The 27,314-nt window shown below is 40.9% G+C and overlaps 1 protein-coding gene across 2 annotated transcripts in view; it reads left to right on the top strand.

Annotated features, from left to right (window-relative positions):
* LOC122969699 (ephrin type-A receptor 7-like) overlaps positions 1 to 27,314 on the top strand; it is a 154,523-nt gene that overhangs the window by 10,008 nt on the left and 117,201 nt on the right. The window lies entirely within an intron of this gene.

Raw genomic sequence — 27,314 nt, 5'->3', positions numbered from 1 at the left:
CCTGTCATCTGCACCCTCTCCACACAGACACGGAAGAGGGAAAGCAGGGTGTCTTTGAAGTGATAGCCCCCCGCAGAGAAGACTATCCATAATGAACGGGTGTTAGTGACTGGGCTGAGGGTGAGAGAGTACGAGTGCGAGCAGCGTAGATGTCAAAGGATTTAATGGGGTGAGTGGGCGAGGCAGGTTAACACGCCAGCATGGGACCTGCTCTTCTCAGTTTATCAGAAAGCAAGGGCGGCAGTGAGAGAGCTTTGTAGGTGGCCGAGGATGTAATGTGGCGAGCGGCAAGGAAGGTTAACATAGCAGCATGGGACCTGATCTGCTCAGTTTATGTCAGTTTTATATTGCAAAAGCGCAAGGGAGAACAGAAAATGTAGGTGGCTGACGCTGTAATAGGCTAAGTGGTGGGGCGGGAATAGATTTAAACTTTTTCTGCTCAGTTTACTGTGGGTCTGAATTATGGAGGGATGGAGGAAATGAAGCATAGACGGAGTATATGGGTGAAGTGGGCAGTTTAGAAGAAAAAGAGAGACAGAGAGTGAAAAAGTCATGTTAAGTAAATGGAAAGAGTATGCAGAGGTGGTGAAGAAGGCACCGGAGCATTGCAGCGGCCTGAAATTTTGGCACAAACCTGACCTGGGCTGATCTGATTCAGCTAACAAAATTTTTCAAAATCCGTCCACATCTTGCCTGAATTGTTTAGGCAATAGTTTAATGTCGAAACAAGTCTCATAGGTCAGGTTACAGAACTTTCTGAAGCAAAAACACGCTTGAAAGAAAGAAAAATAAATGTGTGGGATAAGATGGAGAGCGGAGGCAGAGAATTTTGAGTGATTGAAAACCAGACAGAGTATGCGCATATTGTACTGAAACATTAAAGGGGTCCTGTGGAGTTTTCTTGTAAACAAAAACAAAAATTGTGTTTTCATTCAGTGGTTCTCACAAAAATGCATTGTGTGTGTATCCTCATAAAATGTGTTGTTCATTTCTTTCCTCATGAAACTTTTGCAAATGCATGTGAACACAACATACAAACAAATCAGTGACCCCTAAAAACACTGCTCTTTTAGCACTACCTGTGGTCAAAAACTACCTTTTTAATTTGCTGAAGATTTGGAACCACCATTCATCACCCTGTTGCATTAAAGTTGCAAATTTTTGAGTATCAGAAAGCAGGAAGTAGGCTGCAAAACAGTTTTAAAGCAATAAGCCCAAGTGAAATATCTTCTTTGGCTTGCTGTTTTCTTTAACAACAACCTATTTTCTTGGTCTCTTTTGATTTAATCACTTAATTGCTGAATGAAACTTAAACATATTCTGTTTTTGTATCCACGTATAGGCAATGTGTGCTACTTGTTAGGTTCGTCGTCTGTACTGTATTTGCATGCTCTACGCTGTTCCTGTCATCTCTGTGTGTTTGTCCTCGTGGCTACTTGTCCTGCATGATATTGTACAGACTAAGTACATTTCTGAACATGTGTCTGCATGCATGTGCATTTGTATGCGTTTCTTTGTGTGCCTGGTTGTGATTGCAATCAGAGTGTCATCAGTGCAGGATGGTTGGGTGGAGTGTGCTCCTGTTGTTTTCTCAGCTTCCTCTCAGCTCTAAATGTTACCTTCCTGTTTGCAAGTCAATTAGTCTGCCAGCCAATCAGCCAGCCAGCCAATCAGTTTGTCCGTTAACCAGCTGGCTGGACAACTGGCCATTTAGTCAGGTAATCTGGCAACCAAGCAACCACTGTGACAGCTGGCCAGGAAGCCATTTAGTCAGGCAGCTAGCAGTCAATCAAAAAACAATTAAACTAATAATCAAGTTAGCAAGATGCCGATTGCCATTTTATCTTTGTCAGCCAGCCAGCAATCAGACAGCATGGCATTTGATTACTCAGTCATTTGACACAAAACAGTGTGAGCACTAAAGGCATTCCTTCCTATAGCCTACTGTGTCTACAATCGGTTAATGCAGTGAGATTTCATTGAAATCTGTTCATCTCTATTCGTCATCATCCTCACTGGTTTATCAGAAGCAGAAAACATTTTTTCCTTGGGCAATATTCAGATTCAGTAAAGCAAGTGAATCCTGCTCCTTTTGCACCACAGGCCCCCAGAACGACAACTACAGTGAGTCCGAGGTTTTATTTGCTAAGAAAATATGCAAATCAAGTTTTGGCACCAAAAGCCATCAAAAGACCAGTGCACAAGCAAAAACAAAAAGGAAAAAATTGTGCGCCTCAGCTGGAAGACTAATCCACAGTCTGGCACCCCAGCACCCTAAAGCACCCTGTCTAACTGGGGCATTCTCTGATCTGATTTGCTAAGAAATTCTGAATGTACTTTAAATCCCATGGTCATTCGTCTTTAAGGTCTATTTAGTGTTCACCATCTTCTCAGAATAACTGTCTGTCTCTTTAGCTAGAAACATGTGTGAAATTTTTCACTTTCTTTGCCATTTGTTCTGTCCTTTTGCTTGGCTGGAGGTGTTGGCTCGTCTGAGCATATTTACTGGCAAATACTGCTTACAGTTTTATACATGGTGGTTGATGAATGCCATTATATTCAGCTATAGAGTGAATGTGCCAAAACAATAAGCTCAAAGTGGCTAAAGCCGCATAGTTGGGTGTTAATTCTCAGCAGGTTTGGCACTAGTTTTTCTCATGTTCTTCCTTTCTGTTTCTCTCTTTTCTTCTCACTTTCTGTCTTTGACTGGTGGATGGGAAGACAGTTACATTAATTTAATTTAAATGATGGAAATTTCCTGCATCTCACCTCACCTGTAATTCATGCATGTTGGTATGGACATCAGTTCATTACTGACACTTACTGACAGATGAATTACTATGACATGTTGTGGTGTATCTCAGAAGTCTATATACACACACACACACACACACACACATACTCTTTGTGGTGCATACATGCATGAACACCGTAAGTACATACTTCATTTCAGGCGTGTAGTGTAAATATGACATGCAATAATAGGAAAAGAAAATAATGTTTAATATCAAATATTGAAAAGCTTTTCTTTTCTGCTGCAGCTTAAGCTCTGAAAATTATTACACGGTTTTTTCACTATCCCCCCTTGGTCCAGCCTGTAGCTAAACACTAGCTATGGTTATTACAGCACTCTGAGAAGGATTGAGTGTATGGTGGCGCCTGTGTGTGGTGTTCGTTTTAGCAAGAATTGGTTTATGTGCTGTAATTGGTTTGCCCTCGCATTTAATACATTTGCTGTGTGTGGTTAGTGTGTCTCAACTCTGTTTCTGTGTGTGTCCCATGCTTGTGTGTGTGTTAGATACACCTTCCATGGATGAATTGATTTTAATGGGGTTACCAAGGGTTGTTATGAGGTTGATAGTGATGTAGGCAATTTCTCCCATTTTCTGTTGTGTAGTGTTCCTGTTTGTGTGCTTGCTGTTTAGCCTGAAATGACCATTTTTTTTCACTTAAATTTGCATTTCAACACATCAAAAGAAAGCTATTTTGTGCTGTTTGTTCTGTAAAGTTGTTTAATGTACCTTTCTGCATGTTTTTTTTTATACTTTTGAGATGGGATTATTTGTTTGTGTTCATGAATTAATGTCTGCAAGCGTGTCCTCTCCCGTGTGCGTATAGCTCTGTGGTGGTTAATGTGTGATGTAATGCCGGAGTGGTCAGATGGTCCGACTGGCATGGAGCTGAGGTTGACCGGGATACTCTCTCTAGGGCAGATGGGAAGGGATGCTCTTGCGCAGGAAGTGGTAAAATAAAGTGCCTTCATCCCTCTCTTCCTTTTTCTCACTCACTCTCAGTCACTCTCCCTCAATTGCTCTTTCCATCTGTCTCTCCCTCCCTCTCTCTCTCATTCTCTTTCGCATTCTCTTACTCCATCTAACTCACTCACACAATTGAACTTGGCAGTGTTTCAGGGATTGAGTGGCTTGAGTTAATGGTGAATTACCTGCGTCTCCGAAGTCTTGAGTGTGTGTGTGTTCGGAAGGAGCAGGGGGTGTGGTGGGGGGTAAAATAATGGACTTTGCTGGAAGGTCATTTGAAGGAGCCTGCCACTAAATCACTAAATGCCACTAAAGCACTCAATAAAGTCCATTCATTGGCCAGGATTGTTGTGGATTTACATGTGAATGCAAATTGGTTACCAGTTTGTAGAATGTAATTGTTTTCCGTGCTGAAGAATTTGTCTTTAGCACACAGACTGTAATACGGGCGCCAAGAGTGACTTTGGGCTTCCCAGCAACCTTCAACCTCCTTATATGGGTTTTTCATTGTTTGTACACTGCTGCCAAGGTATGTGCGTCTCTGTTTATGTGTGTCCTTTTAGGACTTTGGGGGATTTTGATAATGACGCACAGTGGCAGCACCACTCAGACGTCTGACTCAGACTGCACCACACAAGACTTGGGTTAATTAGCAAACTAACCACCAGTTAGCGAGCCAAGATGACTAACTTTTCTTCCAGCATCAGTTCTTGAGAGTACTTCCAGAGAGAAAAGATAGCTAGTAGTTGGCCATGCGCCGAGTATTTTCACCTCCAAGAGACAGGGACGATCTAGTTAAGTCACTCAGCTTTATTTGTCCACGTTGCCTCAGGTTTCCAACTTGTGATCTTGTTGCGACAAGTCCAATTCTTTATTCTGAAGAGTCACTTCTATACTCAAGCCTTAGGAATCACTTAGTCTGGTCACAGCTTCACTGACATCCATCCGTTTAAACAAGGAGTGCTCTGTTTCTGGCCTCTCTATCTCATTTTGGTGTGGTTTAGAGTTTAACAAACTCACACAAAATTATTTTTAAAAGAGTAATTAACCAAAGTCCTGATATAAAAGGCCTTGGTATAAATGGTTTCATTAATATTTGTTTTGTTATGTTATTATAATAAACTAAAGACTTTTAATACCTTGCCTCAAAACAACCTCCCCATATATTTCAGTTTGTTTCAGTTTTTTAGCTTTTTTTGTGGTATACTGTCCTTTTCTTTAAAAAAAAATAAATTCTTTTGCTCTGTCATTCTTCTAGTTTCTCACCAAGCCTGCTCTGGGACTGAGAAGTAGCCAACATCTCACAAAATGCAGAGACTCAAAGTAAATAGCGAATATATTAGCATGCCCTTTTCCAAGAATCTTAAAGAGTCTGTGAAGACACATGTATACAGTAGGCAAAAAAGTCACATATCCATATTTACAATACACTTGTGACATGCATAAGTAGCACACGTGCCGCCTCAACAGTTATTCTTATTGCTTTTTTTGCCCCCCCCATTCTTTCTACATACATGTACAGACACACATACACAGCATGAGGGCACAGGAATTGCTTGCTTTTAGCCAACCACCCCCTGAGAATGGAAGCTGATGAAAAATTCAGCCCTGTTAGTCAAAGAGTGGCTTAAAGGAAAGGAGAACGCTGTTACTGGTCCTCTCTCTCTCTCTCTGCCTATCTGTCATTTTGTGTTTCTGATTGTCATTCTCGCTGCTCTCGTTTTCTTCTTGTTTTGCATTTCCACTCTTATTTTCCTCGTCCATTTCTCCTCTCTCTCTCTCTCTCCCTCTCTGAGTCACCCTACTTCTGCCTCTCCTGCTTATTCCTCCTCTAGCACGGTTAAAACACCTCACCGTATCTGTCTGATATATTGAAAATGGCTTGTGATTCTGCCACGATTCAAACAGTGTAACTGTTGGTCACTGGGCAGCACTTTGTGGTCACCATTTGCCCTCCACTTGGCTTGAACTACAAACCTTCTGCTCAGTCAGACCATGTGACCTTGGCAGTTGAACGTTTCTGACCCGTGACTTGGAAAGGTTTTAAACTCATATGGTGAGGTGACAGCTTTGTAACAATTAACGGGGCCGAACCCGGCTTGTATTTTAAAATGTCTCATATTGCTTCTAAAGTTCCTCGTCGTGATCCAAACTTTTTTTGATGTAAGAAGCAGAAATGAGGTTATATCATTGACACTTGTCAAAATAAACCACTCTAATCAGTTTTACGTTTTAAATTGTTTCATAATATCCAATTTAAAAAATGTCGCTGTATTCTTTCGTGACGTTTATTAGGTTGAAGCCTGTCAAAGGTCCGTTGAAATTGCTGGCAGACGAGGGCAGAAGGAAAGGCAGCGAGGATGACGATTGAAATGCAGCTCGGAAAGGACAATACTGAATCTAATCTGTTTATACAACCTCACCTCCAGTGTCCCTCCTGTCTCCTCTCATTTCAAACTTGACAAACAAATATACACATTTGTGCATAAACACACACTGACGCACACACACACACGCGCCCATGCACGCACACACCTCCTACACTTTATGAAAGAAACAGAGGTCCTTCGCTTATCTCGCAGGTGAAATCTGGAAAAATGGAAGTGTTGCATTTGCATTTTAATTTGCCCTCAATCAGGCACTGTGTTTGGTGTTGCAGCGAAATTGCCTGGTGTTTGCTCCTCGTCCCTATTTATAGGGGCTCCATGAGAGACGGGTCCTAAATTCAAATCTGCCTGCTATCACAGTGTATGGAGATAGCTTCCTCTCTTTTTTCTCTTGTCATTTATTCTCTGCATATCTGTCTTTCTCTATCTTTCTTCATTTTTTTCTTCACTCTGCATCAGTTCTTTATTATTTCTCCTTTTTTCCTATACACCTTTTTTTTATTCTTGTTTTTTGTTCTGCTTTCATCACTCTCTCCACCTCTCCCCCCCCCATTCCGTCCCTCCCATTTCTCATTGCCAGGAGAGTGAATGCACAGATTTCATTAGCGATGCCATGTGCCACGCTACTCTGCTCTGAAGGGCTCCAGTAGTCATGGAATCATGACCCCGCTCTGCCCTCATCATCTCAACCCTCTGTCATCCCGTCCCTTTTTCCCAAAACCCACCCCTCTGCCCCCCCCCCTCTCCTCTATATTCCGCCCTTCCTCCATCCGTTCTTTCCGCTCTAGCCGTCTATAACATGGCCATAAGCTGTCTGTGGCAGATGAAGGACCTCCTTCACACAACCAACTGCTCCCTGGAGTCCAGAGCAGTGGAGGTTTAACCCAATAGTGTCTGTAACATACTCTGGTATGGGTGTGCAGTAAATGGTGTGTGCAGGAATGTGCAGCAAATGGTGCTGAACCGTGTTTCCTGCAGGTTATTGTATAGTAATTTAATAAAAATAACACACATAAGTAATGCAATTGCCTACTGTATCCCCAACTGCACACCACACTTGAAAAGAATAAAGACACCTAGTACAACACTCTTCTTGTAAAACTGCAAAATATTAGCCTGGGAACCAGATGAATCTGGTGAGCTCATTTTTGATCAAATATGAATCAAGATTCTGTGTCTGCATTGCCTATGTCCTGCCTCAGATGTAATTTGAGAAGGTTTGAGAAGGTTTTGAAGGGTGACCAGGCTGCCATTTTTCCCTGTTTGAAAACCAAAACCAAGCACCGTCCGACTTGCATGTGTTGCTCAGCGCTCACGTTGCTTTCGTTGCTCTGGTTGGTTGTAGGTCTGTCCAGTTGTGTCCAGAGGCATTTTGGTCTGCCCGTTGATATCTCCCCTTGGAAACTGAAAATGAACTGAGTTTGCAATGCCAGGCGAGGAAAAAATGGAATTAGGCTACTGGCAATGACTTGACATTAGTAGTCTTTTTCCTATTTTGTCTTGGGCCTCATTTCCCAAAAGCATCTTAAGGCTAAGATAATCGTGAAATCCATGTTATGAACCTTCCTAAGTAAAGCGTGTTTCCCAAAAGTATTGTCACTGAACATGCTCTTAGAAATGATCGTAGAATACTGAGTGTCTCCTACCAACTCATAGGAGGCTAAGAGCATCTTAAGCAGCTCTGCAATGTCTGTTTTCCTTAAATATCCCATACTTGAACATCTGACCAATACAAAAAGCCTTTATAGCCATCTGTAGAAGGTACTAAAAGCACCTCATGATCAAATGCCTCAGTCAATCCATCATCCGTGATTTGCACACGAGGGTACAAAACACCTGGAGGCTTTCTGGTTGTAAAATGAGGTGTACATACATTTGATCAAATCCCCCTACATGCAGCTCCAGGTGGTCTGATTGGTTCAGCGCCGGTCGGCCATGTCGATGCAACGCCTCACTCGATAGGCCGGGCACTCCGGGGACATGACCTTTGAGTTTTCTGCTGGGTGTTGTGATTGTTCGATACAAGGTGTCAGGGAGGTCTTTAGAGGTCAAGACAGCTGACCTTTCCCCTTTAACCCTCAGGGATCAGAAAGTCAACTGCAGGGCATTAAGCTATCAGGACGGGAGTGCGGCATGTATGCCTGTATAGGGTCATTTATGGTAAGGAAGTAAGTGTGTGTGTGTGTGTGTGATTAAAATGTAGTGGTGCAGAGAGGACTGCATGCACCAGCAGCTTTTGTCTGGATTTTGTATAGCTGTTTACTGTTGCTGTATTTATAAAGGTTCTTTGACCATTTAATCAACTAATGTTATCACATATCTATAGACTGACAGATTTCCTATTCGTTTTCTATAGCAAGCGAGGCAAGTTTTACATACAATACCACCTTAATTTGAAGATTACCCTTCAGAATAATAAGATCGTAAAATCTAGGGGTGGAAAGAGAATGAAAATAAGTAATATAACAAAAACTTCATCTGCAAAAATTTACTCAAACATAACACTCATACGTTTCTCTAAAGCTATCCTATCTTATTATACTGTAAATTACACTATTAAGAGAAAACCCAACCTTTCTATGTTTTAATTTAGAACTACCAGTTGATTTTTCACAGGCACAACCTCTTCATTTTGCAGAGTTAATTAGGAAATGTTTTTTTTAAGGTTATTTTGTAAATGTGTGTGTATTAACGGCATGATTAATTAGAGCTGAGTTGTCATGTTGATGGACTATAGTTACCGAAGGCCCCATCTACAGGTGTTATCACTCAACATGTTGCCGCTTCTCTTGCTCACTACATGTCTGTCCTGAGGATACGGTATTGGCTGGAACGCATCACACATCCACGCATGTGTAAATGAACACATGCGTACCAAATCACACTCAGAAAGACACACAGCTGTCATCTGAATTACATGAACATGTGTGTGTGTGTGTCACAGGGTTCTGGTGACTGTGCGTGTGTGTGTCACCACAGCAATGATGTCAGGGAAAATATGAGTCTGTGTTTGTGCATGACAGTAGATTGTGTGTATAGGTGATGGTGGCTTTCCTGAATGACAAAATGGACCAGCATATAAGAAAGAAAGTGTACAAAAATCTTTTCAGAAAAACGGTATTATCTATTTTTATTTAAAGATATTTTTAGAGAATAAAGAATTTATTAGGAAAAAGATGTGCAACTTTAATTTTAACAGACTGGTAATGAAACACTGTCTGCACTTTTACAATTTTTACTTTTAACAATACTTTGACTGTGACTGGATGGTTACAGGTGTACAGTTATGTACTGGCAACACTGGATGAACTCAGATTTAATTTTCAATTCAATACTCAACAGAATAAGTAGCTCACTACACACACATATATAACAGTTTTTCTTATACATATTTTCAACTGCAGTGTAACAGTTTTTCAGCCACACACAAACGAATACCTGTTCTCTCAGCAGAGTCACAAACCCCCACTCTGCCAGACAACAAACTGATAATTTAAAATGGCAAGCTGAGAAAAGACATCCTTGTTTCCTGTGGTGTTGTCTCCCCACCCCGTCCTTCCATGGTAACCAGCGGCCGCCTCAGGCATTAGCACCCAGGGAAGTGTAGTAGCAGCGGCAGCGGCGGCCCCGTGGTTAACAGTTAGAGGAAAACAAGTAATTAGCCCTGATAATTAAATCCTTCAGTCAGCCAGCCCGCGCCGTTGAACTGCTCGTGCTTTTCTGTCCATTTACATAAACAGTAGAATTGGTCCGTACTAAAAATGAGGAATTAGCAGATTAATTCTGTTCTATTATCTGCCCGGCGATAAGCAAGTAAACAATTGGCGGTGGAGAAATGAAATGTGGATAATGGCTGGTGGGAGGATGAGGGGAAGGAGGACGAGGATGACAGGGTTGTGGCCCCTAACAGCTAGTGGTACAAATGAGGAGCATAAGCTGGCTGTGCCCTCTCACAGGACTGGAAAGATTTTGTTAATTTGTGACTAAACTGTGTTTGTCTCTGCCACTGTGTGGTTTGTAATGTTTCGACGTGTGTTCGCACACGTCTATGTTTGCGTATAGACATATTTATGAGCAAACTATCAATGTTGTACTTGCCTGTTTTTGCGTCCTGTCCTATTGGGTTCTTGTTTACTCGAGGGGGTAGAAATCAGTAAAGGAAGTGGTCTTTGTCTCTCATTAGAGCAGCTCTTTGATTTCATTAATTACTGACCTACTGCTGCTGCTGCTGTGGTTTGGCACAGCCTGGCGTTCTAACCACTCACAGCTTACTGCCGCTGCTCCACTCCGCATTATTTATTTATCGCCTTGGCTTGATAATTAATAACCATGATTTCCCAAGGAGTCCTCAGTGTGTGTATTTGTGTGTGTGTGTGTGTGTGCATTTGTGTGCTTATTAAGAATGGATCACTCGCTGGGCTTAGGAACTTTACTATTTCTACAGATTCTGGCACTTGCTTTTCAACTCTGTGTAGGTCCCTAGATTTTTTTTTTTTTAGATTTTTTTTCATCTTTTTGTGTCTTTGTGTCAGAATGATTGCAGCAGGTCTCTCGTGGAGCAGCCGGCTCGATTCTGCTGATGAGCTCCCATCTGATGTGAATCTAATATCTCCAGCTGCACAACCAAATCATTACAGGGTTGTCTGGAATAAGCTCTATGACATTATTTTACTATAAAAAAAAAAAACTTGGCAATCTCCTAAAAAGGGAAAACTGACTGGTAGTAGCACAATGCATTCAGACAACTCCTCTCACATACACCTTTTGACAGCCTGAAGTCCACTTATGACTGGCTTTTCTTCCTCCACAGTCCTCATGATTCTTCTGTTGGCACATACAGATGTCAAGATCAACATCTGGATAGCAACAGACTTTGATTGTTACCACGGTACCCTGTAAAGGAAATAAGACACAAATGAACAAACATTGTAATTGTCTTCTGAAATGACACACAAAACTGTTTTCTGATCTGACGTCCCAATCGGCAGGATGACACCATTTGACTAAAATTTATTATCAAAATAGTTGGCAATTAATTTTCTGTTGATCGATTAATCGACTAATCTAATCTGACTTGTTTAAAATTGTGGGAATAATATTTGTCATGGTTTAAAAGAAACCAGTGTTGACTGTTGGTAGGAAACAGGAAGCAAAGTCTCAGTCAGACCTTCTCCCTCTGCAGATTCTGGCTCCATAACAATGTTACACTATTTCCTCCTTTTTGTTCTTGATGGACAAGATTTATACATCCGCTAGAGGGCTTTGTCACTTGAACTTAACAACATGTCATTTTTTGACATTTGCTGAAACAACGGATTGCTGCTGTTGTCTTTTTTTCTTTTCACAATTCTACCATTGGTGTTTTTTGTGCCATTTATACACAGTCATGTGTCAGAGCGGACAGGTGGTCTGTTTTTCTGGCCTATTGACTGCTATGACCAAGCCGTCTTTTATTCTCCCTCTCTCCTTACTCTGTCCCTGCCGAACAGAGCTAGTTATGGAGCCTATTGACTGATTGGCTGTCGGCCCCATCGATCCCCAAGGTCGCACTGCTGGCTATTGACGAATGTTCCCACAATGCCTTCCCCACCTTCCGTCATCTTCTCCCTCCACTCTTTGCACCTCTCTTGTATTTCCCTACTTCTCTCTTCTCTTTATATCTGCCTTACTTAATCTATCATTCACCTTTCATCTTCAGTCCCCCCTTATCCCTCCACTCTCCCACATTCATCTGTCCATCCATGTATCCATTCTTCTTCTCCCTCCATCTTTCTCTCTCTCTCTCTGCGTCCATTGCCGCTATCATTCATCGATGCAGCAGAGATCGATGCTGAGGATAATGGGCGCTGGGCCCGCGGGGAGCCGGCAAAGGCTGTGCGGGTACACGTTCATGGTGCTGACACAACTCAGATGATAGGAAGAGAAATTAAAGATATACTGATGGCGGATGAAGTGAGGTAGTGGTGTCCCTCAAGGTAAAGAAGAGCAAAAGAGGGCAACAGGACAAGCTGAGACAGAGAGAGAATCAAAGTGGAGATGTAGGCTCAGGAGTGTATGCCTGAGGGCAGCTACAAGACACACGAGCCGGCTTTTGGGGAAACGACAAGACAGAAGGCCGTGAGAGAAACAAGTGAGTGGAAAGATCCCTGAAGCTGGCAGAGTGCTGACTTTCATTTTGTGGATTGTCACTGAATTACACATTAGTGGTTAATACATCTCTATAACTACAGGGCTCCGTCCAAAGCCTTCAGTCAAGAACAAGCTATGATCCCCACTGGGCTTAGCTGAGGTCACATGTGCACCGACAATAGACTTGGGTGATTTATCAATATATTACTGATAAAGGATCATCTAATGCTGTAATAACGCTTAAAGGATTAGTTCACTCAAATCACAAAAAGCCATTATTCTCCCTTATCCCTAGTGGCATCTAGCTATGCAGTTAGTTTTGATTTTGTGTGCCGAGATTCTGATGTATTTGTCTCTTGAGTTTTTTTGCTACCATCCCAATTCAATGGAGGTGAATGGATTTTATTTTCTACTTTTTTTTGCATTTAAAGTATTGGAATATTACATTTGGAAAAAGTCAAAAAGGACAGGATTATCCATACACCACACTGTGGACACTTTTCATTGGAACTACAAATGAATAGTCTGTAAGAAAATGTTTCCTTTTTAAATGGTTCCTGCTGTCAGTAGCCATCACATTTATTGTCACAGTATCGAGGGATTTCGTCAGAAATTCTCGCGTGCATTTTGATGCATTCAGAAACATCAGCATCAGTGGAGCATGCATCCTAAAAGTAGGCTTAAGCATAAAGCTAAGTGGGCTTAAAGATGAGGTTATCTCATTCTTGGATGTGAAATTATCCACTTTTACTGACATACTCACCAGATGGCTAATGCATACACTATGTATTAACCTAGTTTAACTGCCGCTTTTTCAAAACATTATAGTACTATCATGGCTGTAAGATAGAGGTTATTTGAATAACGTTGATGTGAAACTATTAGCCTGTTAGCGGATGGAAGGTAGCCCAGCAGCCTGCCCATACAGAACCAAATGTCTTTTACATTAATACCCATGGAGAGAGGAATGTTTGAAAGCAAGTAATGATGATGAAAACTGTGTGTGTGTGTGTGTGTGTGTGTGTGTGTGTGTCTACTGTATACATATGCAAATATGTACCTATGTTTTTCTCCCCTGGGAATCTGTCAATCATGATGGTACCGGCACCTGCCTCAGATTGAAGGAGGTGACTACTGGCATAAATAGCAATAACACCCAAGGAGGTTTTCTGAGTCAAGCAAAACTGGAGGATTGGTGTAATTTCATATTTGATCACCTAGTAACATTACAGAGGGGATGGACAGATGGGAGGTTCCCTGGTGTGGCAGATATGAGCCAAGAATGAAAGCAGAAAGAAATCTACATGTGCAATTATCTACATTATACTTTGGTGGAAGAAAATCATGCTTGTAAACTATATAGCATCATACTTTCCTGCTGTGTTTAATTGTGGGGGAGGCCCACCTTGCCTGAAATAAATATCACCTCTGCTAACATAAGAAGAAATTATTATATTTTACTAGAGCTGCAATGATTAATGAATCACTCGATCAACAGGAAAGTAATTACCAACTATTTTGATAATCGATTAATTGTTTTGAGCAATTTTTGAGTCATTGAATTATTCACACTGACGTTCTATTGTAGCCAGATCAGTTTGTTACTTTGGTATAGAGTGTCATAAATGTGACAGATCTGATGCACCAGATCTTGCAATTTCGGGGTCAGTTAATTATTAAGTGCTGAACAGCTTTTTGGGGTTTTATGGGGGGAAAAATATCAAATGTTCTGACTACTTGAAGTTCTTTGTAAGCAGGACTGCTGCACCGCTGCTGAAATAGGGAAATAGGGGGAATTGCTTGTTTACCCACGGTTTCATACAGCGGTCTTTATACAATATATGTTTTTGAGGCACTCATCTTTCTATAAATATGTTTTTTGAGGCCTAATTTTCTGTAAAACAATGTAGTTGGAGCGCCTGCTTTTCAGTGATTGGATGGTGTTTTTTGTTTACCTCGGCACAGCAGGATGTTCGCTGTGCGCTGCACTATGGAAAGACAGGGAGTAAAAAATGAATACTGTTGTGTCTGCGTAAGTGTGTGTGTTCATCTATTTATTTCTTTAGTTCTGTGGACCTGTGGAACCCTAGGATGAGTGAAGTGTGTATGTGAAAAATGACCTAGGAGGAAAACTACAAAAATATAAGATATGTTTGAGATGAGATACGGATTGTATTGTACATGTCACATGATATACGATGCACGGACTGTTTTCCTTTGTGATTTATGTTTGTATCTGCATGTTGACCCTCCATCAGCCCCTGTGCACATCAGCACTGCTGCAGGTACTTCTCATTCTTTCAGCTGTCGGCGAATAAAAGAAAGAGAGGGCGGAATAGAGCAAAGCAGAGAAGGGGAGAATGAAAGAGACGAGGAGAGGTGAATGTAGAAGAAGATGACCTAATTTAATCTAAAGTGGTTCTCAAATTGAACCAGAGGAGGGAAAACAAAGTCAGCACAAAGCCTTGGAGCTCCTCTGCACTTATGTAACTGTTCTGCCCTCTCCTATCCTCCCTCACTTATGAATAAGAGAGAGGGAGAAATGAAGGGAGCTAAGGAGGGGTAGATGGAAACAGAGGAGAAAGAATGACAGAGGCAAAAGCAGGTGAGCGGAGAAATGGTGGGAATTGGTGATCCTGAAGGAGGAGAAAGGAGGTAAACAAGTGTGGGGTGAGTGTAGGAGAAATAGAGGTGAGAAGCCAAAGAGGAAGGTATTATAAATGATGAACATGAAAAAACAATAACTTTTACTTCTCTTTGTCACGCACTATCACTTTACTTTGCCCTGCCCATGTCACCCTGTTTTCTTTTGCCCTCTGTTGCGCTGACATCAAACTATGAGGCCCCAGCAGGCCGTATTCAAGATTGTGGCCTGAATGAGTGTCTAGTTAAATAATGCAGTCTGCTGGCTGCTTGGTGCGCTGGACTGAGGAGAGACTAAGGGAGAAGATGGAGGAAGTAGTGGCACAGTGCAAAGATACAGACCTCTATTATTTAACAGTCCTCCTGAAAGGCTGCAAGTAAGGCGTTCCCAGAATTAAAACCAGGGCTCGGTGTGTATGTGGGGAATTTAAAGGCACGGGCGGGGAGGGACTTAGACTCACGGGTCAAAGTCTCTAAACGCTTTGCTCATAGAGACTGAGGACAATCTCCCAGGTTTCGTTGTTAAAACTGGGTGGTCACAATTAGAGAATTTAAAAAAAAAACCTGCATTGCAGAACCAGTCCAAAGTCTTTAGGGTGGCCCTTCATATTGGGGCAGTGACATGCAGTTCACTATGGAGGAGAATTGGGGGAGGGGGGCATCATTTCCAGTAAGGCATGTCCTTGAAAAAATGTCACTGCCATGTTTAGAAATCCCCAGACTTCGATAGGTGGAGGTCTCTGATTGTCTGGTATCGCAAAACTAGGAGGGACTTGGTAGCTTATACACATATACACACACACACACTCTGGTACATATATCCAATAATGCTAAAATGCTGGCGTTCAATGTTTTGAGGCCAATCATGCATGACATATGCTGATGCAGGTGCATTTGTATTATGCACGCACAAATTCAAGTTCTATTGACTCGTGGACGTGCATGTCAAAACATATGTAGTGTGTGTTTTGCGAGTGCAGACATGAATGCCACACATGCCACTTTTGCTTTGCTCTCTGTGTTTTTATGACATTTGAGAGAGTCTTCCGCACTCAAAAAGGTTAACACTCTAGCTTGTCTCTGAAACAAGGGAATATAATTATGTGTTTGTGAGTGTCATTGCAAGTGAAAATGGCGAGGGGAAAGTTTGCTTCTTTCTACTAAATCTGCCTTCAATGACATTTTCAGTCTCGTTTTCTTAGAGAGAGAGAGAGACTATGCACAGGCAAACACACGCGATATTTCATTTGGTGCTGAATATCAGCCTTTAATCAAGCAAGTCCTCTTCTATGTCGTACACAGACATGCTAAATTATCTAACGCCTCTGCATCCACACTGTACATGCTACACAAACGCAGCCATCCACGTGACTATACATGCAAATCCCATGTGAGTGGTTGACCTCTGTTCCTTCTATATGTATAACCTCTAATTCAACTTGTTTCAATCTTCAGGCATTTCTGTAAGATACAGTTACTATGCACCCTTCTTATGCCATCTGTAGCCATGAACTCTTATGTCATGCAAGCCAATTTAAATTGCCTCACTGAGCACCACACATATGTGCACTCAGCTCTGATGACTTCTAACCATTACAGAATTACAGTATGCTATGCTTACTTAAATAGAATGATGTATACCATAACATAGATGTGTGATTGCATAAGAGTCAGCTGCTCGGTTAAAATATAATGGAAATGGTTGCTACTTTTAAAAGTTTCAGTGTTGAATATGTGTTGTTTACTGTAGAAACAAAACAAATGCATCCTTTTTGTTTAAGTCAAGGCCTATTGTTTCCAAAAAGCCTCTTTTCATTATCCTTGGCTTACAGTGGAATGAAAATATTTTTGGCACTAAGGCGTTTAATTGAACATTGAAAGTTTTGAATTGTTTACTTTAAGGTAGCAAGGTTGCACTATTTGACAAACGACAAACATTCAAATTCTGGCTAGTAGGGATGGGAGAGAGGGTCAAAATTTCTCATTGGCTACCATTGTACCTTCAACAGGAATAGTATGCCAATGGCTTACAAACTCTTTGAGCATATAAGTGATGTGTTCTTGGGTCAGCTATCAGCAAATTAAGCCCCATTAGAGCTCCGTATTATGGCTCTATTACAAAGTACTGATGTTGTGCAAATGATTATTTTAGAAGTTAGTTATTTGTGTCACTTTTAATGCCGTAAATGCTGATGAAGTAGTATAAAGGAACCTCTCTTTGCTATTTAAAGGACTTGGCTGGTAATTTTCTATATTTTCTTTTTATTGTCAACAAATCTCATGTGCAGAGCCAAACCAACAATGAACTCGTCCTACTCACAAGCACTGTGTGTGTATCCAAAGCCTGATATATCTATATTCCTCTGTGCCTTAGACCTGCGTTGTCATCCAAAAAACTATTAAAAACTCGTCAGTGAGCCACACTATCGCACTGGGTGACTTGTTCTCTCACCCCGAAGGCAATGGTTACAATAGTTTGTTTAGAAATGGTTCCAAAGACTAATAACAGATTTTCATTCACCGGAGAGTAGTTGTGTGTGTGTGTGTGAGGCAGACGGCACTACGCATACACAGGAATGCAGTTCCGTTCCTCTAATTATCCTTTACTCTCAATACTCAATGCACAATACTTTGCTCTGCACATGAAATTTAATGACAGCAAGAAAAATATAGAATATCCCCAACTATGTCTTTCAAATCAACCAAAGATTTTTTTACTGGGCATAGATTAAGTCTATTTCTGGAGCCGATGTATGATCTGTGCCGCCCAAACCTACTGATTCGTGACCAATTTTGGACTCATGAAGCTCTATAAATGCTCTACGTGGGAAGGGTAAATCTCCATACATGGTGTATGACAGTATCGGTAGCTAGTTCATGAACCCAAAAATGGAGAGCTGAGTCATTACAGCATGTTGGGGGAAGATCTCTCCCTTTGTCTATATTTGAATCTTTGGTCCTCTTTCATCCTTTTGCTCTTTTCCATCTTCTCTTTTTGTCAATATCAATGAGAGTCTCTTTCACTGACATGTCCGCTTGCCATTGAATATTCCAGCGTTTTATTTCCAGCACTCTGCTTTTAGTGCTGTGACTGTTCCTGAAGTGGTTTCTACATTTGTCCCATTGCTTACCACTCTGTCCATCCTTTTAAATAGTTCTTCTGGTAGGGTCCACTTGTTCTTTTTAAACAGCTCATCCCCTCGCTAAAAACCAGGGTTATAGTAGCGTGTCTGAACCGGAGCCAGCGGTCATGGAAGAGAAGAAGCTACTTTGAATTTCTGTGTCCTAAATGAAACCTGTGATAGATTACTAAATAGGCCCCTCATTTTTATTTGTCCAGTCTTTGCTGTGTATGTCGCTTTGGTCTGCTTTGCAAAAGTTTCACTTTCAGCCCACTTGCCAGTAAAGCGCTGTTCCCAAGCCTGTGCCTAGGAGCCAGTCTGTCGTAACAATAAGACCTGACAGCACTCTCACCACCCTCACTACATCAATCCAGACAACCAATTACAACCTTTTACAAGAACCTACAAATGAAAATAAGTTCCTTCGGCCTGCGGTCTCTCTATTTCTCTCTCCTCCTTTGTCTCTCACGTTTCATCTGTTGGCATGTTTCTTCCTTTTGTTCCTTATCTTTCTATCATTCCTTTACCAAGTGTCTGTCTGTGAAAGAGAAAGGAGGGAATATTTATGTATCTTGGAGCTTTGGAACATATTGTAATAAAAAAAAAAGCCTTGCAGGTGTGTATTTATGCAGTAGCAGCAGGTATAAGTTTAATAGCGTCTCTTTTTCTTCCTTACATGCTTGACTCTACCTGTCATTCTCATTTTTTTTTCTTTTTACAGTCAGTCCTCACTCTTCGCCTCTTGCATTTGCTTTTTCCTCCTCTCCCATTCCCCGCCCACCCTCCCAACCCTCCCTCCCCCAAACACACACTCTCTGCTGTCACTGTTTCTCTGACTCACTCAATGGCTCTTTTCTTTTCGTCTCTCCCTCAAGCACACACAAACATGCATACACACACTCACTTTATTCCCCCCTGGAAGCGATCTGTCGTAACAGGTGGTCATTCAGATTCAAGACTGGCACTGCAAGAGAGGTAGTGAGAAGGGGAAACGGGGAGGAAAAACTGAGAATTATGGGGGGGGGAGAAGATTAGGAAGATGAGGTTAAAAGTGATTTGAAAGAGAAGTGATGTGCTGGATGTATAGACGTACATGGACATTATGTACCAGGTACTTGGTCTCTAGTGTTGAATTTAGGTTTTTGCTGTCTACATCAAGGTATTACAGTACAATAATAGTAATAGTGATTTCAATGCATCACCTATTGTCTGTGTCCATGCAGTTTAGCCTTGTTTTTTTAAGGCTTATGTCTTTCATGTTTTCTCTTGTGAAATGTATTCTTTACAGTCATTGTCTGGAACTGAAACTGGTTTCTCTGGACTTCTCGCTATTGAAGTCTTCCTTCTTTCTGGTCGGCCTAAGACAGCTGCGGAAAATAATAACATAAAAGCGTAGCATTCTGACCATACAACACCTGTTCGTTCTCACATCCTGCAACTGGTGTGAGATAGCAGGGGTTTTTGTTTTTTTTTCTTAACACATAAAGCTGTGAGAAGATTAGCACGTTCATACCTATCATCAGCCAGGATATACCTCCCTTCACACAAAACTGAACTTGTCTCTACTCTCTTTTTTACAGACCACCTCAATGGCTGGCTCAACAAGAGCTAACAAGTACTTAGGGCCAAGTTTTGTAATTTTTTTTTTTCTTTTAACAATGCACTTATTAAGAGATGGGCTGTAATGAATGATTGTTTTCTTGATTAATTATTTAGCCTATGAAATGTTGAAACATAGTGAAAAAATTGCATTCACAACTTGTTAGAGGCCATGGTGATGTCCTTAATTTGCTTGTTTTGTCTGGCTAACAAAACAAGATATTCAGTTTCCTGTCATAAATGATAGAAGAGAAGAAAAATAGCAAATTATTACATTTGAGAAACTGGAACCTTTTCCTCCTTTCTTTGTTTTTGCTTGAAAAATGAGCTAAACTGTTATTCGATTATCAAAATACAGTAATTGCTGTAATTAATTTTCTGTCAATCAACTTGTCGTTGTAGCTCTAATTATTACTATATGTTTAATTACCTTTTTTTTTCTCATTTTGACTCTCTGCTCTGCCATTTATGTCAACATTTATATCCTTTTATCCTACTTTTTTGCGGACCATCAACATTAAAATATACATGTAATCACCTAAAGTACACCATCAGAGGTATACTGTATAGAGTTTGCTTTGTAGTTAATATTAGTTTATAGCAACGCTTAAATTAGTCGATGGACAGAAGAATAACCACCAACAATTTTGAGCGATTAGAGCCCAGTTGATACTGGATTTTTGAGGTAGATAAAAATAATTGATGTATGAAAGTTACAAAAATCGATATGGCCTGTATTCATTTTTTTTGTACATAACTGGACATTTTACAGTTGTAAAATAAGCTTGATAATGATAAAAATGATAAACTATGATAACTGAAAATGAAATGTTGCTTATAAGCTATCTCTATCACTCAAATACGATGATTTACTTTACTGTATTACAGTTGATACTGTAGCTTGACAGCTTATTTTAGCACATTATATAGATAAGAGACATATGTACTGTACCATGATAGCATTTAACTGTTCACCCCATTGTCATGCATCATGTAGGTAATTGCTTGGTGGGCTTCAGAGAGCAGACAGCCTAGTCTCTGTACAGTATGTCACATTACTGAAGTTGAAAGTTTAATGACTCTGTTAAAAGGAGAGCCCCGTGAAGTTAATGTGCTCTGCTGTTAGAAAGGCTATTATGGTCCCACTGGCTGTGCCTGTGTGTGTGTGTGTGTGTGTGTGTGTGTGTGTGTGTGTGTGTGTGTGTGTGTGTGTGTGTGTGTGTGTGTGTGTGTGTGTGTGTATAGCAGGACAAAGTGAGTTCCTTGACACCATTTGTCTAAGTAAGAAGGTGGTGTGTATGTTTGTTCCCGATTTGTGTGTGTGTGTGTCCGTTTATACACAGCATTTATCTTTTATGTGCTTGTTTGTGTTTTTATGTGACACTTCATATCCCCATCCATTTATTCTTTTTTATCTGTCCTGCAGCAGTATTACTGTATTGCTTCTGTTGAACTATATATTATCTGCCCTCCCACATCTTTGAGCAGCACGACGTTTGGTAGCAAGCAGGAAGATCATTTTTCATGTGAAGTGCTGAGATTCAGGCCCTCCAAGTCCCATGTCCCCCCCACCCTGCTCTATTGTCCTTGAGCAAAACTGTAAATTCCAGCCAGTATCAAGGGTGCTTCTCCTTCAATATTTCTGTTCAGGGGGGTAAGTGAATAACCAGTGTCCCTGGGGATCAACAGAGTATCCTGCCGAAAATCCCTATGGGTGCAGGTATACACAACATCTCTTCTCATTCAAATGATTGACTTTATTTTGTAGCTTCTTTTCATTCAGCTATATATCACAAGTGTTTTTATGACTCCTGGGGCAAGCCCACATCAAGTCTCAGGCCACTGAAGTCCAAGTCAACTTTCAAGTCCAGGACAGATGGGTCAAGTTAAGTCTGAAGTCACTGACACAAGTCTAAGTCAAGTTTCTAGTCTGTCTCAATCCAAGCCTCAAGTCATTTAGACAAGTGTTTCAAGTCTCAAATCATTGAAACAAGTCAAAGTCAAATCTTAAGACTGTCAAAGCAAGTCTGAAGTCAAGTCTTAAGTCTGCTGAGACATGTCAAAAAAATTCGAATCTATCATAGAAAAATCCAAGTCAAGTCTAAAATCATTACAAGTGCAAGTCAAGTCTAAAGTCATTGAGACAATTCACCCAGGTCTTTGAAAGCTGATGATTAACATTTTCTTATCAAAGCTATGATAACAGTGTTTTCCCTTAAGTGAAATCATGTCTCCCTACTACAAAGACCTATAATTAAATTCTAGGAATATGGCTATGCAAACCTGCCTGTCACTGTCTCAATTTTTTATTTCTTATAAGTTCAAACCTAAGACTTTATTGTTTTTGTTTTGAAGTCTCTGTAAAGTCAACTCCTTAGGGAGTACAAATCTACTTCAACTTCAATTTGAGTCCAAAGGTTAAAGCACTGTTATATCTTAAATTGTCCTCCTCTCACTCTCTCCATTTTATTTGCAACCTCCTCATAGTTCCAGTATCCTCCTCCACTCTCCTGGCATTACACTATGAGAAGGATAATGCCTGGACAATAGCTGTGCCAGAGGGAGCGTCGGTGGACTGCTCTTATCCCTGTCTCGGTACTCTCTCTTCGGACAGGTTGAGCTTCCTGAGCTCCGTGGTCTCCTCGGGTGTCGGCTGGCTGATAAGTAGCATGGGGTCACAGGGAGGACAGCCAATGCAGGAGCTAATCCCAGCATGAAACTATAGAACATCACCGTGGCGAATTATGAAATGAGCCCCATTCACTGGGAGGGATTTAAATCGTCTGTATGTTAGTGTGTACTTGTGGGTGAGATTGTGTATTGTCTGTGACAGTATGTCTTTGACAAAACCCACAATATTTATGCATACCTTTTTATTTCTTAGGCAAGTAGAGCATTGCACATCTCTATTTGTTATTTCTGCTTGTTTCTTTCTCCTTTCAGATAAAAGTCTTGGCCTTGAGAGCCTTTTTACTCTCAGCTCAAGAGTTGCACATACACTTGGTTCAAGCTGAAAGAATGAGACTCCTTAACCTTGGAAGCCCTTAGAATTAGCCTCTCAGACAGAGCTTTCTTCCTGTTGCGTTCTAGAGAAAAGAAAGGCCAGCTTTTATTATTTAGTATACTTGACCTGTGTGCTGTAGAGTACATCTGTCCTACAGCCGTCTTTTCCCTCAGTACTCGCCTTGTATCTGTCACTGTGTCTCATCTGTGTGAACCAGCACGGAGACATATATCACACAAACCAGACAAAAGATGAAAGAGTGGGTGAGGTGACGGAGGGAGGTAGAAAGAGATGCTTAGACTTTAAATACGCTTTTAATGAGAACTCTGACAGCAAAACCAAAAAAGGAAAGCAACTCGAAATCCCTTTATAACCGCCACCTCCTACACCTTCACACACACCCAGGCACAGACACGAATATATTAAAACACAGAGCAGCAACACACATGATTGTATCAAAATCGAAGACTCTCCTCTTCTCATAAAACATCCTGCAGCCCGGAAACATTCATAAAGGTCTCATTTCTGAGGGAAAAACACACATCACTCCAAAGGGGATTAAAAAAATCCCTCTCGGCATTGCTGTGGAGTGCCTGCTTTTGCATTCCTTTCATTCAAATGAGTGGTTTCTGGAACCAGAGAGTTTGCTAAAGTGAAATATTTGAAAGTCAGGCCAGACAGCACCATCAAATTTGCTCCATTACTGGGACCGTTTCTGTGCCTTCTTGTAGGAATTAATTTTTTCTGTATGTTTCAACAGGTTAAACAGAAAGTCAAAGAGAATCTCTGATCAACTCTCCTTCATACTCTGATTTTTCACATTTTTCATCGAAACAATCAAACTTCATCAGATCTGAATTGAGTGCCGCAGAGATCTAGCAACTCTTTTTTATTCTAGCGTTCCACACATTATGGTCAAAGCAGGCTCTGGCTACTCTTTATACATCATCTACTTGTGATCATGTTGTCTTTTTTTTTCTGTTAGTGATGAAAGTCAGCCTCCTTATGCATGTCCTAAATAGGACACAAAAAGGCAAAACTGTCCCTGTAATGACGGGCAATTATTTATGAAACAACCTTTTGAAATGAGTGTTTAGTAGCTAATGTGTCATGGCTATTAGTCCGAGCCATGGGTAGCAGATAGGGAGAGCTTTTGTTTCTTTGTCTTGTGTTCTTTCTCTAACTTTTTCCCTCTCCCCTTCTTTTAGTGACCCTTCCTTCCCCTGCTTTGGCTTTCTTTGCTTTACTTTTTTCTCTTTCTCTGTCTCTTACTCTTATCTGTCTCTGTGTATTTCTCTCTCCCCCGCCTACCCCTAAAGACCCATTAGTCTGTCTAACTAGACTGTGATTACATGACTTATATTCAGTGTGTGATCATAGTGCCAACTTTGTCCTCTGTGTCTCTCTCTGACTGACTGAGTGACTGCTCACTAAGGCACACTCATCCCTCTGTGTATTACCCGGTGTATTCATTTATTTGCACTTCATGTGCTCCTTTCTCTCTTCCTTTTATTTTCTGTCTCTCTTGCCAGCTCAACTTTTTTTTTCTCCTCTCTTTCATGTTGGCTCTCTTCTTTCTTCCCCTCACCCTCCTCCGCTGATTATTTTTCTTTCATCGTCAGTCTTTGCCTCCCGCCTCAGCCCTCCTCTGTGTCTCTCCACCACCCTTGCCCTCTCCCGCTCTAATCTTCTCCAAATGCCTCTATGTTATCAGCTAACCACAGAACCATGCTTTGGGCACCCGGCGGTGTTAACCCAAAAACAATAAAGTTAAGTGTTTAGTAAAGGATCTCACATAGACCAAGGCAAGACTTCTCTGCACTCTAGCCAAGGTGCCGCTGTCTCCTTTTCAAGCAAACCAAAAAAAAAGGAGAAAAATCTTTTCACTCTCATTGGCCTCTTTGGGTTCTGGATTTACAATATCCAAACTGTGGTGACACCACAGAGCCGGTCTTTTCTATCAATCTCAAAGCACTTATATAACCTTGCATTAATATTTCTTCCCCTGAGTTGATTGAATCAGGGCCTTTGGGTGAAGCAAGCTAATTAAAGCATCTATTGTTGTGAGTATTATTTAAAAGAACACCTCTGAAAAGGTAGTTTTCTCATGCTGTTTTTGCTGCATGTTTTCTACAGGTTTGTTTGAAAAGTTCAGCTAGTGTATGGACAATTTTATTTTGACACTTTGTGAGTGTAAAACCTAAAGTCCTTCTTCCCTTTCAGTACATCAGCGGTAAGATTACAGGTCTCGAGTCACCACATCGTACAAAGCCTACAGCGTGAGTCAGACTGCGTAGGTTTCTACTTTTTGCTGTTCTTAATGTTCATAAGGCCAAATATTTTCTCACGTAGCAGCAGGTATGAGATCAAAGTCATACTTTTCAAAAATGTGAGAGTTGCACAGGATGAAGAGAAATGGTTACTTGTCAATGAGTCTGCTGCCTACTCTAGATTGTGTCATGCAGGTTATTTTCGATAGCTCTTACAAGGTTCCTGAAGTGGTTAGAAGTAGACATAGAAAACAAAAGTTAAAGCCAAGCACAAGTACAAGACTGAAAGTAGCACTGTTCAAGGATGAAAAAAGCCCTCTTTGCACAGTGTACTCTTCAGAGTGCTCAAACAATGTCTTTGTCTAGTTGTCAGATCTCATATTGCCTCAAGGCTGTAGGTGACGGGAACACTGCGCAAGAACCTGAAACTTGGTGTGTGTGCGTGTGTTGGGGAGTGGGTCTTTTTAAGCAGACAAGCTTAAAGCATGGGTAACTCTAATATCAGCAAAATCCTTCAAAGATGAGGTGATAATACAGCTCACCATATGTCACTACATATGTTGTTATAACATTATAGATTAAGATAAATGTGCTGATGATGGCTTTCATGTTTGCCTGCAGCATACTACTGAGTCTGAAACAACGCCCATTCTCACTGCTTAAAGACATCAAACTTTGGTTTGAACAAGTAAAAAGTTTGTAAAAATACTCCATTATAAGTAACACTCTTGCACATAAAATTTTAGGTATGTTAATTTTTACATGTTTTAGCAAATTTACTTTTAAGTATCCAGCTTCTCAAATGTGTGGATTTGCTTCTTTTCTCTGTATTTACAGTATATCATTGTCTAACATGCTTGAGTAACAACACCTGTGTCTGCCAGATGAATCAGTAATAATGATAATACTAATTTGCAGCTCTAGTTGATAATGTATGCTGTCAGTAAAAGTATTGAAGTTTTAGCAACAAGATGTACATAAAGTATCAAAAGTAAAAGTATTCAAAAATGGAACTGATCCAATGGTACTCAGTTATGTTTCTGTGCTGGTATTTTGGTAAAGGTACTTTTAAAATGAGTAAGAAAAACACTTAAACATAAAAATGTTAACTCTTCTCCTATATGTTCCTTTGGAAACTTCACATTTCTGTTTTTATTTGAGCATTTGAAACAGTAACCCTCTGAGCTTCCTCTCGCTGCACACTAATTGATCTTTTTTTCTTGTGGAGCTGTCCATGGTCCTGAAAACAGACTCAGCGCTTGCTCTCTCCTGCTGTCCGTGGTGCTGAAAAGAAAACTCATAGAATACAGACTTTTTTAGACTTTTAAGTATTGTGTTTTCTCTACTGCACCATTGAAAGCTAACTGAGGTCCCTCTTTGTCTCTTGGCTTGTTTTGAAAGCTCTGTGGTCCTGTTTTGTTTGCAAATGTGTGTGTGTGATGTGTTTTTATTGGTGATGCCAGAGGATGATGGAAAGCTCTTTGTCCAGCTTACGTCCTCAGATGGATATTAATGCACTTATCGAAGGATACGTTCACCCCACCAGATTTTTACAAGCCAGCCTCAATGCTAATGGTTTTCTTTCATTATCCCAAATGTAACATGTCACATTGCACTTAAACCGTTAGACTTAAGACCACTCTGTCTTTATGAGTAAGTCTTCATCTTGTTCTGTTATCATGTGTTCGCTGCACACTGTTGACAAATTTACAGTATTTATCTCTACAAGATTAAAGGCAGTCAGAGAAAGACTGTTGATATTTGAACTGAACGGCCAAACAGATACACCCCTCCCTTCCTTCTCCTTCAGAAGCTCCACCTCCAAATTCAGGGACACGCATTGCCAAGGCAACAGCCAAAAGAGAAATATGGCAGAATCCAGAGCGATGCGTCAGCTGTAGAGTCACTTCTGTTCCTCTCACAAATCATCACGAATGGGGAAAAAAAAATTTCATCTCATGTGAGCACAACACTCACACACTCTCCGCCTCTCTGCAGCCTCCCCACTTCTCACTCGACCTGCGTTCAGCGTCTCTGTCCACACAAGCTGCCGTCTGTCAGCTGCAGCTCCTGGGAAGCTGAGAGGACAACAGCCGGCCAAACTGGCTTCACCAGGCTGACTGACAGCAGATATTTACTGAATAGAACTACTGTGTAAAATAGTTTGCATTTGGCCTCCACGGGAAGAAATCAACGGTGTTTGTTTTTATTGATTTATTGATACAGTTAATAAGTTCAAAACACATGTACAGCGGGATATTTGTGATTTTTTTTTTTTTTTTTTTAACAGCTGCCTGCCCATATTACACTTCACTAAATGTGATAGAAACAGATTTGGTTGCTGATTGGCCGGAGCAGTGTTGTGTGGCTCACTCCAAACCACTGTGTTTACATACTGATTT

The sequence above is a fragment of the Thunnus albacares genome, chromosome 19, assembly GCF_914725855.1.
Source record: "Thunnus albacares chromosome 19, fThuAlb1.1, whole genome shotgun sequence".
Taxonomy (NCBI): domain Eukaryota; kingdom Metazoa; phylum Chordata; class Actinopteri; order Scombriformes; family Scombridae; genus Thunnus; species Thunnus albacares.
This window is presented reverse-complemented; position numbering and strand designations above follow the sequence as displayed.